Consider the following 15,069-nt stretch of genomic DNA (forward strand, 5'->3'; position numbering starts at 1 on the left):
TAAACAGTTAGGATATAAGATAAGCACAGTATGAACCTGAATCTTGGCAGTGGGGCCTGAAGGAAAAGGGATGCAGGCTGAAGACTGAGCAGAGAGAAACAATACACAGGGATCTGGATGTGTGGGATGCATGTAAATAAAAACTCAGCTGCAGACTGAGAAAGAAGAAGGTTGACTAACATTGGTGTTAAGCAGAAAAAAAAAGAAAAAAAAGAGCTGAGGATCACAGACTGGCAGATGAAAGGCTACTATTGATCTTCAACTTGAAAATACTGAGATTATTATGGTCTGTATAAAGATTCCCAGAAAAGATAGAAGACATGTCAGGGGGAGTAGAATATGGCTCAGTGAGGAGAAATAGAAGGGGAAATTTGGGAATTATGTGTTGGCCAATTGTTGAAGAAATTGGAACTAAGTCAAATTTTCAGGGAGGTTCCCAAAGAGAGGGAAAAGCAAAACTGGTGCTTTTCAAAAACACACACATTCAGCTTCCTTGTTACTAGTACAACTTATGTGTCAAATGTCAACATTTTGTTATTACTAAAAAAGGAGGGAAAAAACTTGTTTTGTTTGAACCATGTGACTGCATGCTTGCAGAGAGCAGAAGTGAATAGTTCATCTAGAAGAGCGTAGACTAGTAAAACATACACATTTTACAGTCTTTCTGGAATAAGTTACCAATGCAAGCAGGCTATTTAGCATTTCTTACACTCTGTGATTCAAACTAAGTTAGGCAGAAGACTGGTCAGCCACAAAGTGAGAAAACTTCAGAAGGATTTTTTTTTTCTTTAGTTGGGATTTGTCAAAATTGAACAGTTAAAGTTTATATATATATATATGTATACACACATGTATGTATGTATGCATACAGACAGAGAGCTCTATATCAATGTAGTTATAATTCCCCATCTGTCAATATCGTGCCAGATACCATGCAGATCCTGGAGTAGGCCCTGGTCTCCTGTTCAACTGTTTTTACATACAACCCAGCAGATGCATCGCCAGCCAAATCAGGGAGCCAAAAAACAGAGCTGGAAGATCCTCACTCCCTCTCCCCTAGGGTTCAGGGCAGTCAGAATTACCTAGAAGATGGGGCTTCCTAAGTCTTCCAGACCTTCCAGACTCCTAATGATTTCAGACCAACTTCATTACATTTTATTTTATTTTATTTTATTTATTTTATTTTTATTTTATTTTATTTTATTTTATTTTATTTATTTATTTTATTTTATTTTTAACTAAACATGAAAGCCTTTTCCATACTGGAATGAAAACAATACTTGTAAAAATTGTGCGAGTGTGGCAGATTTATGCTGGGGGAATCCAACTATCTCTCACTTGGTGGTTGTTACAAAGCCTTGGGCATCAGAGGTTCCAATTCTTGTTCTGACATAAATAGTTCTTCTTCCATATGGAAAACCAAACAAACAAACAAATAAAGAAAACCAACCTGAGTTGGAACCATCTCTCCTTCCCAACCCAGACCACAAATGTTTTTCTCTCTTCTGTTCTACCAAAAGACAACCAAGCAAATCTTATTCATTTCTGAAAGCTTCCATTTTGAGAAAACACTGTATTTTTTGGAAACTCGAGTGCAGTGAAGCTTTTTTGACTACTCTGCCCAAAGCTATTCTAAGTGTTTGAATAACACCATGATACCAGCACCATTTTTCAGAGTGCTTCCTCTGAGTATAGACTTCAAGTAAAATTGAAGACCAGCACATCTAGTTCAAAGGGGATGTCTAAATTTAGTTTTGTGTGAATAAAAATAAATTCAGAAATCTCAAAATACTCTGTGAAATGGGATTGCTGCTTTCTGCTCAATTTTGGTCATAAACACACATGTTACTGGAAGTTCAGAGGTCTTGGCTAGAGGATAAAATGAATGATAGAGAAAGAATGATGCTGTTGTCAGCTCTCATCCCAAAATCAGTAACGCTGTTGAGGCAGATTGCACACTTTCGATGTCAGCAGTTATTATAATTTTACTGCAAGTCCAATGCTATTTGAGGGTGTTCATAAAAGCCCAGCTTCTGGAATCTTGCAGAGACACATGAATTTAAATGCAACTTTCCTCTTTAAAATAGGTTTGTATTGGCTGCAGAGAAAAGTTTTAAATTTTGACTCAAAATGCTCAACCATCAGAGAGAACATGAAAATACTTTTCTCTTCAATATATTTTTTAAAAGTTCATGAATTTTAAGGCAGTTCCCCGAAATTCTGGAGCCCAATTCGAGTGCTCAGGTTTGGCAATACATGACTTTTAATTTGCCCCCACACAAGTTGATGCAAGCAAGCCATGAAAAAGGGCTGAATACATCTTGTTCTAAGGGTCTGCCAAACCTTTGTTTGCTGACAAGAAAAGCGTTTTGGAAAGACCTGAGACGCCCTGCAAATTTCTTTGCCAGCTTTAAAAAAATCCAAGTTGCACCTCTGTATTCCAGGCCACACAGACTGAAATCATTTCTGAGATGGAGGTTACTCAGGAAAGAATGTCCTCATATACATTTGTTAAAGCACTGAAATCCAAATGCGATACTGATTCTTTACATTATAAGTCAATGTTACAAGAAAAAGTAATTCTGTGAGTGTGCATGGTAATAACAACAGATTGTACTAGTCTGTTCAGGAAGAAACACTTGTAGGTTAACTTCTTGATCGTATTGAGAAATTATTTAAGAAACACTGTAAAAGCTGTTTACACTTTCCATGTATTATACATAAATATTTGTTTATGGAGCAACTGTGTGGTGCTTTGCCTTTGTCAGCAACTGGAAATTGTTACTAATAAATACATTCAGAGTTATAAATGCTATAACCCCTAACTGACTCCATGTAGTACTTTCCAAGAAATTGCAAAGTGAGAACTCTGGCATGGGCTTCAAGGAAAAGTTATGCTGAGATACACAAAAGTATTCTGTGAGAAACTTGTTAAGTGCTTTCCATAGTCCCTATTACCCTCTGTGTCCACAGCCATGCAGAGAAGAATCTATATTTTAACAAAGGTGTGGTTACAGTGTCAGCCAGAAGTTTAAGCCCATTCTTAAAATTAGACCTACCCCCTACAGTACAATATAGTATCATATCATTTGTTTTGTCTCTGTCTTTCAGTTGAAACTAGTCCCTTCGGTCTTCTTTCCATTTAATGAAGTCCCTGAACTGACAAGCTCTGTAGACACTACTGTCATATAAATACTCATACTAGCCCCAAATTTTCTCCTCCCATTATATTTCCATCTTTGACTCTCTGGCACTTGGTTCACTACAAGTAATCTTTAATTCCTGTTAATACACATCACACAAGAAGCAGAAAGTCTGAAGTGTGTGTTTGAGATATGTTAGCAATCATTTTAAAGATTTAAGTGTGAGCCAAAATAGAGCATAATCAGAAAAAAATCGTTTTTTGTTTTCAGGATAACAATTTTGTATTTTGGCCAGCTATTTGGTTACTAGCACAAGGGGCTAAGGAATTAGCTTGTTTGTGTAGTGCCAAGACATCAGATCTTACCACGTTATCTTGCTTGTTGAAAGACCAGTGGTATAGAGAAACCTTGTGTATCAAGATAGACAAATCAGCTCAAGAAAGCATGCTGGGCATTCTGATGTCCTCCTTCAATGAGCACCATTCCCAAATTCCAAAAGTTATTCCAGAGAAATTAGTGTAGTATTTGGCCCATTGTTAGAATACTGTGCTTAGCAATCTCTAGCATAGAACAATACCCAGTGGATTTTGTGGGTTCAGCTTTCTACAAAACTATTTCTTTCCTTCATACAAAAATGGACAAAAAAGAAGAAAACACACAGGCATGGGAAAGTAAGTTAGGCAGGAAATAAGTCTGTATTCACATTTGTTTTCCAGAAGAAAAGTATCTTTGGAAAAAAAAAAAACAACTATACTTAAAAAGCTGAACATTTTAGCTTAATTTTAATTAGTATTTATTCAGAGTCTTGTGGGAAAGAATGAATGCTATATAACAAATCTGAAAGACCTGATATCCTGAAACTCGTTGATTAAAGTAAGAGCTGAAAACATGGGAATTGAGAGTCCTTTCCTATTTTTTAATTTGTACATTTATTCTAGGCCACAATTTGATAATAGTTAAGTAAAACATTAGGGAATTCATATCATGTCAGAATTCCTACGCAGAGTTATGTTTAAGTCTCTGGAAGAGATGAACCTCTTCTGCTTTAACCATTGTGTGTGTGGTCAGTATGCTTGCAGTATATAGTTATCTCTTTTATACCAATAGCCACAGTTTTGTTGTAAAGTAGATTTTTCTAGTTCACATCTACATGATCTATAAATGCAAATGCAGTGATTATAGTAGACAGGCCTCTGCTAATTTCACCTATAAATAGAAAAGCAGTTTCACAGTAGTTCTGTGTTAAACTATATAATTTAGAAAACTCAAGAAACAAATGACAGTTCATAGAGTGTGGGTGCAACGTAATTAATTGATATTCATTTCATACTTGCAATACATGATGAAAACTAAAAGGATTCAGAACTTTCAAAACTAAAAGGATACAGGAACTAAGAGTGGTCCAATTAAGTCATAAAAAGAAGGAAAAAAAACATATGAACTGACTATATATGAGAATAAAAACTAATACTGTTAGCTTCATACGAAGTTCTTATTAGTTTCTTATTAGTAGGTAGATCAAGCCCTAGAACTTTAGAAAGTCCTCCAGTGACAAAACATTCATTTTTTCCTCTCCACCACATAAGTCCCCAAAAGACTTCTCAAGTTTCAGAAATCACATTCACCAACCACTATCATCAAAGGAAAGGTGGAGAAATTCTCTGTAGTCACTACCTCTTTAAGTTCAGAAGGGAGTTTATCATCTCCAACAGTGAGATATCATCTCCAACAGATGATAAACAGGGAGCTCCCTCTTGGCAAAACTCTCATTACTAAAATCTTACCTGCAACACCATATCATTTAAGAATTATATCTCTTAAGAATTATCACCCCTATCACTCAAAATCTTTTTTCTTCCTTACATTGCACCAGATGGGAGGGTGTTGTTCAGTGCTGGCTGTGGTTTGGAGCCCCAGTGCCATAAACTGGAGCTTTGGCTTAAATTTCCAGAACTCAGTCTTATCTATACTGTCAGGTGCCGATAATGTACAAGATAATTTCTGCTTTTTTGTTTGTTTGTTTTGTTTTGCACAAGCCAAAGCGTGCAAAGGGATTAAGTAGTGTGACTAGATCAAGTAAAGTGAAGGAAGAGGACTATGCACACACACTCCAAACAGACTGTTACATTTCTGAGCAGTCTACACAGTAGACTTTCTGGCTGGGAAGGGTTACAGCACAGATCCTACTATGTTGTTCATGAAAAGAGTACAGGTGAAAAAAAGAGGTTTCTCTGTATCACTCTCCAGTATATATCTGAAAAGAAAAGAACAATTCCAGTGAGGATCTGCTTTATGGAATATAGCAATGCTAACAAGATATTACTGAAATGGTGCCTAAGCATTGTTGATGCTTAGTGGGACTTTTTTTTTTTTTCTAGTTATGGGTTTGTCAGTAAGATGGTGGAACTATAAAGCTCAAACTATTTGCTGAAAAAATTCAATATTTTTAAAAATAAGGGACATTTTCTGTGTGTAGGAAACTATTTGATACACATTTCCATTCAAACAGACTTCAGCTTTGAAAACAACATAATCATCAGCCTAGCATCCTATTCTCCAAGCCTGTAGCAGACTGAAAGGGTGGAGATAGTTACTCTTTTATTGCTCAAAATTAACTTCTCCACCTAATTTTGCACAAGTAGCTGAGAATAATTTTGCAAAGCCAATTTCCTTCCAATTTTCCTTTTCTAAACACATTTGTATTAGCTTGACTCTCAGATAATGTCTCAATTTCAGGAAGAACATACATCTCTCACTTAAATCATTCTAACTCCCTCTCAGTGAGACTCCTGTGTGAATAATAAAATCAACTTTCTTCTATCCTGGACAGGATGCCTTATTAATTGATTCCTAACTTTCAAATGTTTTTTGAACACACCTACGTTTCACACTGAATGCAAGCCCCCAGATGCCTATCTGTATTGCCTTCTAGGGTAATTAGGTTTTAAATTCACACAAACTGAAAACTTACCAGGTTTTCCAATATCAGCTGTTTCAGGATTCCTATCAAGATTTTTTTTTTTAATTTTATTGCTTTGATTTATATCACTCCGAAGGTCTGCATTTTTCCTTATCCTATTTCCTTCCAGCAGCTGTTAGCTACCTTTGATCTGGGAACATAACTTGATAGACTAGGTTGCAGTGTTCTGGTTCCCCTCTCCTGGTACCAAAGGGGTCAGCCATCCACATGCACTTACTTCTTAAATACCCAAAGGTAAATAGCCATAATTTTGACAGTCACTGCATGTCCTATCTTTCTGCTCTTCAGCCTTTGGTAAAGCTTTTATATAATATTCTTTTCCAATTAAAATAAAAGAATATTTTCCTACTGATGTAACAATGCCCAGAATTAATTTTCTAAATTACTGTCACAAAACAATTTTCTTTTGTATTTCACACTAAGAATCCAGACCTTCTTGAACACAGAAGAGAGAGAAACAAATTTTTTAAGCTCAAGATCTAATTTGTGAATATAGGAGGGTTTATTTTGTTTGTTTTGTTTTTTATACAGTCAACTGTGACCACAAATGTACAGATGTGAGAAGAAAGATCAAGAGTCAAATTTTAGTGTGACACTACACACAATTAGTTTAGTGTGTCACACAATTTAGTGTGACACTACACACATTACAACACTGTCCTTTGGGATATATCGATCAATCCTAGCTGTGAAACTAGACTCCTGAAGAACAGGTTTATACCTGCTTGTTCTTCAAGCAATCCTGTCCTGACCACATCTCCTTTTTCCTTTCCTTTCTTTGTTAGACTAAACCAGAAGTTATTCTTTTCCCATTCATATCCAGTTGCCTCTTGTACAATATATTTATTTCTTGTCTTTCATGTTTGCATAAGAATCCTGTAGCACTCAAGTACACACATTGAAAAATAAAGATTAATCACATAAACTGAAAACTCAGAAGAAAAGAATCAACTGAGCTGAAAATGTTTAAAGTCCTGCAAGGGTTTAAAAGGTTACAAGTTGAAAGGACAAGGGTTTCTGAAAGCAGACTTATGAGTAAACAACCTCACCATGACCTCGTGCTCATATAAGGAGTGAAGAGGAGGAGATGGACCCGTCAGGCAGGAAGTTACAAGAAATCTGCTGAGCTAAAAAACAGCAGAGAAAATAATATATGGATGTCTGCAGTTGAATCTGAAGAGGAGGAATCTCCAAGGACTAACTGGAGAGAAGAAACTACATTACAACATTTTCCTGGCCTATAAGCCTTAGTGAGGAAGTAAGCAGAGCCCAGACCCAGTGCCAGATCACCGGGATTCACTGAAGCTTTCTGCCTGCCAGAACATCCTCCAAATTGAGCAAGAGGGAACAGAGGCAACAATGACCCTTTTTTTCATAATCTTTGTTAACTAGGAGCTGTAAAGCAGCAAGACCTAGGGACTGACCTGGAGATGGTCCACGTGAATCTGCTGAGCTGTCCACAGGAAGAAAATTCCCAGAGCAATGCACAAGAGGGCCGAGCTGAAAAGGATTTGGATGGCTATCTAAACACAGAGAATGAGGTTCAACTCTCCTACTAGACAGGATACCCAGTAATGTTTGAAAGGAATTTCTGCAAACTGACCTTATTATTTTTCTAGCGTCAGAAAACATGCCAGGTACCTAACAAGTGAGGAGACAATACCAGTTCAAAGAGCATCTGACCTTAATATAATGTGACACCAGAAGCAGTGACTGTAGAGAGAAAAGATTGGAATGGAAATCTGTACCTATTTATATTCAACCTAACTGGAAAAGGGGGCCAAAGAGCTACTGAGGAAATATGGTTAACTGGGAAAGCACTATGCTGAAGTCAAAAGGAAGTATGAGAGACAGTTTAAGAAAGAACAGGAGTTAGAAGTGAGTAAAAAGCCTGCAAAGGAAAAAAAATGTTGTTGCAAGAAGCCAGAAGGTGTTTATTTTAGAGAAAAACCAAGAAGCCAGGGCACAGAAATCCAGTAACAAATCCAGTTACTGTTTTAAGATGCAGAGTCCCATGATGTATGAACTTGTAAATAATTAATATAATTATATAAACTCAACATTCTTGGAGCAAAGGATTGCTTTCATATGGTGACCCAGACACATAGAAGTACATGTAACAAATTCTGACCAGAGTAATGTATAGGTTCATGTCATCCACTCCTTCAATTTCAGACAGGTATTATACTAGAAGGACTCATCCAAAATACTTGCAATGCCATATATGCCTGTGCTTTCCAAGCTGAAAAAAAAAATAAAGAAATAAGAAAAAAAGAAACACAGGCAAACAAACAGAAAACAAAACAAACAAAACAACAACAACAAAAAAAAACGCACAAAACACTTTTGTGTTTTTCATCTTCTCACATAATTTAAACTTGTGAAAGAAAAAATTAGAACTGACAGAAGACAGCGTGGGAGCATACAGGCGTTTCACACTACATACCTTAGCCTACTGACTTAGGATCCTGTCTTCCTCCCTGATATTTCCACATTAAGTAGAGAAGGGCAGGCAATCCTCAGGCAAATCACTAGTGATCACTAGATGAGTCTGCATCCTCCACTGAGTACATATAAGGAGTTTGGAAGGGCAGGTCTTCCAGGGTGGGTGCTTCAGCTGAGTGTCCACTGTCAGACAGCATGACTATTCCCAGATGATCCCTCATCCTAGTGGTTCAGAGACTAAAGTAGGACAAGGTTTCAGGAGTCAACTTTCTATATACCTTTATTTCCCAGACTTTTGTCTTTATTTTATACTATAACTATGAAGAAGATTCCTATACATAGAGACTACATAAGGTCAGCATTTATGTCCTGCAAATGAGTCCCTTAAAAATTCTCCTGTCTTCTTGAATCAGTTTATAGAAATATTTGTTCCACATGAACATTTGCCTCGCCATACTTGTCCCACCTTGTTATTTATTTCTTTGTTCAAAGGCTTGGCTTCTCATTTCACAGCAATTGTTAATATAAAATATAAATATAAAAGCTACAGGGTGTATGATGTATAATTACTTCCCATACTTGAGCTGGCAGGTTTCTTCCCCCACACACAGTCATGGCACTCATTTAACAAAGAGACAAAGAGAAAAATCATCTTCCTGGAACATTGTAAATGTCACTGAAGCCAGTCAGCGAGACAGAAGAGCTGGTATGAGATTAGAGTGTAAATTATAACCTCACAAAGGTGAAGCACATGGAAGCTGAATGATGGACATTCACAGGAGCAAGTTCATAGACACCCAGCAGGATGCAAGTGGGTCATCAGGTTGGTACAGAATACAAAGGGAGTAATGTATGTGCACACATACACGTTTGTTTACTGTAGATGAAGGAACAGAGTGAATTCAAAGCTCTATAATTCAAAATAAAATGAGCTGAATTCATAACACTTATTTGTGTGGCAGTCTTTACTGCACATATCATTTCTGCAATGGTCTGGGCTCCAGATGGCTGGATAATGAGAGCCTACTGGCCTGTCCTTGCCAAGGTTCCCAAGTCTCTTCTCACACACGTTAACGTAAGGAGCTGCAGCTGCTGTGCCAGTAGGCACACAACAGTATGGGCTATATATATACGTCTGAAACAAGTGCAACCTCTGTAAATTACACCATCAAGGGCAGGTATGAATGCTATAGCAAAGACTGGACTAACCTTCCTGATGGAGAGGACTTCCATGACAGGGAGGGGCTTTCTTAAAAGAAGCATTTCACTGTTAGACTAAGAGAATTGTGTTACAGTTCACAAGAAAATTACAATCTAAATTTCAATCATTTGTTCTCTACGAATTGCCAATAGTTGACTGCTCAGCAGTCAAAACTATGGGGAACAACCATAAAAACAGCATATCAGTACTTGGGTACTTTAACCCCATTCATTCTTTTTCAAAAGTGCTGTCAGGCTGTTGGCTCTGCTACAAAAATAGTATGAGCTAAGGAAAGACATGTGAAATCAAGCCTGAAGCAGCATTTAAAGGGAAACAGACTATACAAAGTATTAAGGCTTGTGGTGGTGATGGAGACATACATGTGCAAATTCTGAGTCTATTGGCTAGAACAGAGAAGAGATTTTCTGGAGGCAACATAAATGCCAGTCCTGTTATTAATATTAGTAATTAATTCTGGATCGTCCTTTGTGCTGGCTCCACCTATCATTCACACTTCATGGGTCGTTCAATTAAAAACACCAAAAACTGCCAGCTTTATAATGTTAAAAGTGAACAGTTGTTATTAAAATAGAAAATAACAGCAACTCATATCATCAGACCACCATAACATTGCACAGCTTGGCACAAGCCTTGAAGTCTCTGCTCTACTGAGGCCCAGTCCAGACCACACACAGAGCCTGAAATAGAATATAAATAATAAATAATAATATTTTTTTGAAAATGATAAAAATAAGATGGTTTGTCTTAATCAGAATTTGCAATATAACCATCTGCTTTGCCTAATCTGGAAGTGACAGAGCTGATCAAATATGAACTTTCCATCCCAGGGGAAATTCTGATACTTACTTTTATAATTAACTGCGGCAGAAGTTTAAAATTTCTCTTTATTCTTTTTCATCTTTTTCAGCTGAATTATTTCAATATCCCTGAATCAATGTATTTTATCTGATCTGTCAAATCCAAACCGAAATAAAAGGATCTATTCTCTCTGCTAACAGGGATCCCAAGGGACTGACTGCCAGGCTGCATGGAAAACATAGTCCAGATGCAAAGCATCTTTTCTATTGGGAAGAAGAGAGCATGAAAGATCCAAACAATTTCTATATGTCTTTGTTAAGCTTAGGCTGAGACAGAAATTAAACACCAATTTACCTGAAATATTTCCATCTTCTATGGAATTTTCACACACCCAAAAAAAAAAAAAAAAAAAAAAAAAAGCTTTCCTGTTAAAATTTTGTATTTTGATAAATCCACATTTAATGATGTGGAAAATCCTGTCCAAATTTAATCACCTCACAAGTTAAAATTACTGTCAATTCTATATAAATGTAAATAACAGATGTTTTAAAACGTGTACACATATCTAACAACATCAAAAAAATACAATAAAAAAACAATGCTGGCAATTTCAAAATCAAGTATGCAACAGTTAAATCTGCAAATCAAGTATGTCTTTTCAATTGTATTACAGTTCTCTTATTCTTGTACATTAAGATACAATCTTTAATTACACAAATGTTTAGTATTTTTTCCACAGACCCCCCTGTCTCATTCAGTGCATGGAGTGAAGGTGATGCAGAAATGAATCAGTGTTCTGCAGTGAATGAGCCCATTGTCTGTCAGTCCCTTGCCTCACTCACTGCACAGCTTAGAAGGTGTCCAGTAAATGAGGCAAAGGGCTGCAGGAAGCGGATTGTTCATCCTGTGCTCAGTGTGCCTACTAAAATTGCGTCTACAATTACGACATTAAACATACTAATTGCAGTTCTCATGCACAACTAGCCCAAGCTGATGTTATCTATAAAAACAAATGATTGTTTTCTAACTTTTGAAGAGCTAAATTTGCAATGTTCATTTATACACAGATCAGTAGGACTTCTGCACTTGATATCAGACTTCATCGGGCTCAAGCTTTCTGCAGAGAAAGAGACCATTCACCCAGAAACTTTAATTCACACACAAGAAGGAAAAAGGAGTAGAGGAGGGTTTGAAATAAATTCCTACAATACTTGAACAAAAGTTACTCAGCCATTAAAGAAAGTGAAATGCAATTTATACCACTGCTGCTAAGAGGGCAACTGTTCATTTCAGTATCAGAAAGCTTGTTATGTTGTGTCAAGCTGACGTTGCTGAAGACTACTGAAGTGCTGATATGTGAACCTAATTTGGAGGATTTGCAAGCTGTGGAACTAGTAAGATCACAGATAACAGGGGGATGGATCTATTACACACTTTCTCTGGTTTCATCATGACATAATGCTCCAAAAATCAGAAAGTAAAATACAGAGTTGGCTCCAGTCCAAGCATCCCAATATGTTAACTGCGAAGTCAGTTTAATGGATGCAGTATCCAATCAATTTCATTTTTTCATCATTTCATTTATTTAAATAAACATAATAAAGAGTATTGAAGGCTAAAAGTCCTTGTCAAACTCACAAAACAAGCTTCTTCATAGAGGTGGACTGCAGTGTAAATTCAGGAGGGCTATAGTGCCTTTTTCCTTTTCCCCTCCAGTTAGCATCATTTAGCACACCACAAACTCTGGGTCACATACAGTCATATGGTTTGCAGAACTCCACTCCTTTTCTCCTCTACACATCACAACTGTGCTTAGCCCCTGCCTTCTGCTGCAATGTACTTCTGGCCTCAACAGAAAAAATAATGTCTGCAATCAAGCAGGATATTCTGGCTTAAAGTCCATTGAAGCTTTGGCTGCTTTAGAAAAACTGTCAAAAACTGATAGAAACATGTTGTATTTACTGTAATGATTTTTATGTTGTAAACACCTGGTCTTGATGGATCAGATATTTTGTATAGGCTATATAATGATGATTTTGATCACGGCTGGCTTTGAACTTCAAACATTTTACTAACAGACTATTACAGGATCTATATTAGAAGTTGGGTGAGAAAGGATACATTCATAGAAAAAAAAATAATAATAATAAATAATAATAATAATTCTTTTCCCTGTGCATTGTTCAGATGAAAAGACAATCTTTAAATAATTTTCCAAGCAAACAGCAAGAGAGTGGCACCAGAATAACAGTGTCCCAGGACTATGCAAAGCAACTAGGCTCAAATCACCATCCTGAATCTGATGCATCACAGCCTGAGCATCTGCCCACACTGGGGTTACCCTCAGAACCCCAGCCATTTGGCCACCATCACATCCAGGGTCTCTGGCTAAGGTTTCTCTTACTAGAAATTCCATGTTTAACCTGCAAAGCCTCTCCTGAGAAAAATTTCATTGAAACTTGCATTCTTCCCTGACAAGTTTGATTTGGTTTTTGCACTTTCCACTGAAAATAATCACGCAAAAGTATGAATTGCATTATAATTTTTATCTCATTTTTTATCTTGACACCTGAGTTACAAACAAATTTACTTGCAAGCATAACAATCTCTCAACTCAACTTACCGGTTTCCTCAGCAGCCAACCTCCTGAGTTTTGTCCAATTTTAAATCTTGAATCTGGTGACTTGGAACAGAGATATGAGAAATAAGACATTTGGCTTCTATTTCCAGTTCTGTCACTGAGTCTTTATTGCAACTTGGATAAGTCATTTAACCTCTCTGTCCCACAATTTCTTGATCTGCTAAATAGATACAGCAGTATGCAATCTGAGGGCATTAAAAAGCTAAATTAAAAAGCTTAAACAAAAGTTTTTAAGTGTCATTTCCTTCCCCCCCCCCTTTTTTTTTATGCTAGTTATAAGATCAAAGAGAGGGATAGAAAGAGTGTATTGTGTTTATAAGCAGTGAACATCTGATGAGATTTATAGTGATTACCAATATCACTGTAATGCCCTTTGAACCTAATGTCCCCAATTACAAATATATATATAAAGCATCCTATGAGCAAACAGCAGCGCAAAAATCTTTCCAAGGTACAAAGTTAAGTATATTCAAATCCTGTTAACTTTGGCAGGAGTGTGACAGTTACTGAGAACCACAGTGGACTTCCCAGTTCCCAAAGTTTTCTGATGATTGCTACCACACGTTTTCAGTGACGGAGGTAGACTTTTTGTTACTGATCAAAACCATTTTGCTTCACTCCATGTTTATGCTTCTTAGATTCATTAATACATCCCCCAAAATTAAGATGAAATGACAGCATAAACACACATTTCTTAAGTTCCAAAAGTAATTGGTTGTGCCAGGCCACTTTGATGCCACAGTTGTGTATCAGATCTTCTAGCAGTATGCACAGATGGAAAATAAGCAACATTACTATCAAATTTGCAAGGAGTCATACAATTGAAAATTGTTCCCATACAACTTCCATCTCTGATTTAAATGTTTGCCTTATGTCTTTACAGTGCATGTCAACAGGATCTGGGAGCATACACTTATTCAAACTGTCATCGTAATGCTATCAATGCTATCAGAAATTCATACCTCCAGTGAAATAACTAAATGAAATAACCTTAAACGTTTTTCTCAGCACAAGTAATTTCTCTCTTATTCAGCATTGCTACCTAGTGAAAAATCTTGCATACTTGTTTACTGCTATACAGTACACTGGACTGATGATTTTTTAATTGGAAAAATCTTCTACAATGTAATTTCCTGTTGGTTTTCTGTTCCCCTTGTATTGTATTTCCAATGCACACCCCCAATTCACTTGCCATGTTTCCAAATTTTTCATATAACATATACAAATTTATGTCTTATATCTAACCATACTGATCAGTTTAGACCTAGCTCATTTTCATAACTGCAGATTTTCCACAGGTTCTGGCCTAATTACTGTGACATTGCAATAAGATCAACACTTTTCAATGATCTTTTTTTTTTTTTTTTTTCCAAACTGTATGTAATATTCATTTAAAGGAAACCTTCCTAAATTCTTCTTGGAACAAGAGCTAACATTACATTATTAGTATATAAGGACCTCAAATCTATCTTTGATTTGATGAGAATTTGCTGAGACAACCATAAAGTTACCTCCACTTCTGCTGTATCATTATATTTTCACTTCTTGCAAAAATACAAATTCCACCTTAACACATTCCTTGGACCCGTTTTTGCAATGCCAAATAGGTTTTCACTTCCAATGATGTTGAATAAACAAGATGGATACTCTTCCCACTGAATTCATCATGATAACGTACTCTCTCCCATATAATATAGTTAAAACTGCAAAGAGCTGTCAACAGATGTAAACACAGAAATAAGAAAACAGGCTCCAAACATTTATATTCTGTCCTACTCAGGGCAAAGGGATAAAAGCTGAAGCCACTGCTGTCTCATGCAAGATCTATTACCAGAAAACA

At 36.6% G+C, this 15,069-nt stretch overlaps 1 long non-coding RNA gene across 1 annotated transcript in view; it reads right to left on the bottom strand.

Annotated features, from left to right (window-relative positions):
• The window catches only part of LOC118255867 (uncharacterized), an 80,223-nt gene that overhangs the window by 38,104 nt on the left and 27,050 nt on the right, over nt 1–15,069 (bottom strand). Inside the window, exons 2-4 of the long non-coding RNA XR_007707785.1 lie at nt 13,212–13,271; nt 8,570–8,805; nt 8,255–8,365 (exon numbers count right to left, since the gene is read on the bottom strand). This is a non-coding gene — a long non-coding RNA (uncharacterized LOC118255867). The remainder of the gene's footprint in view (nt 1–8,254; nt 8,366–8,569; nt 8,806–13,211; nt 13,272–15,069) is intronic.

Source organism: Cygnus atratus, chromosome 2, assembly GCF_013377495.2.
Source record: "Cygnus atratus isolate AKBS03 ecotype Queensland, Australia chromosome 2, CAtr_DNAZoo_HiC_assembly, whole genome shotgun sequence".
NCBI lineage: Eukaryota > Metazoa > Chordata > Aves > Anseriformes > Anatidae > Cygnus > Cygnus atratus.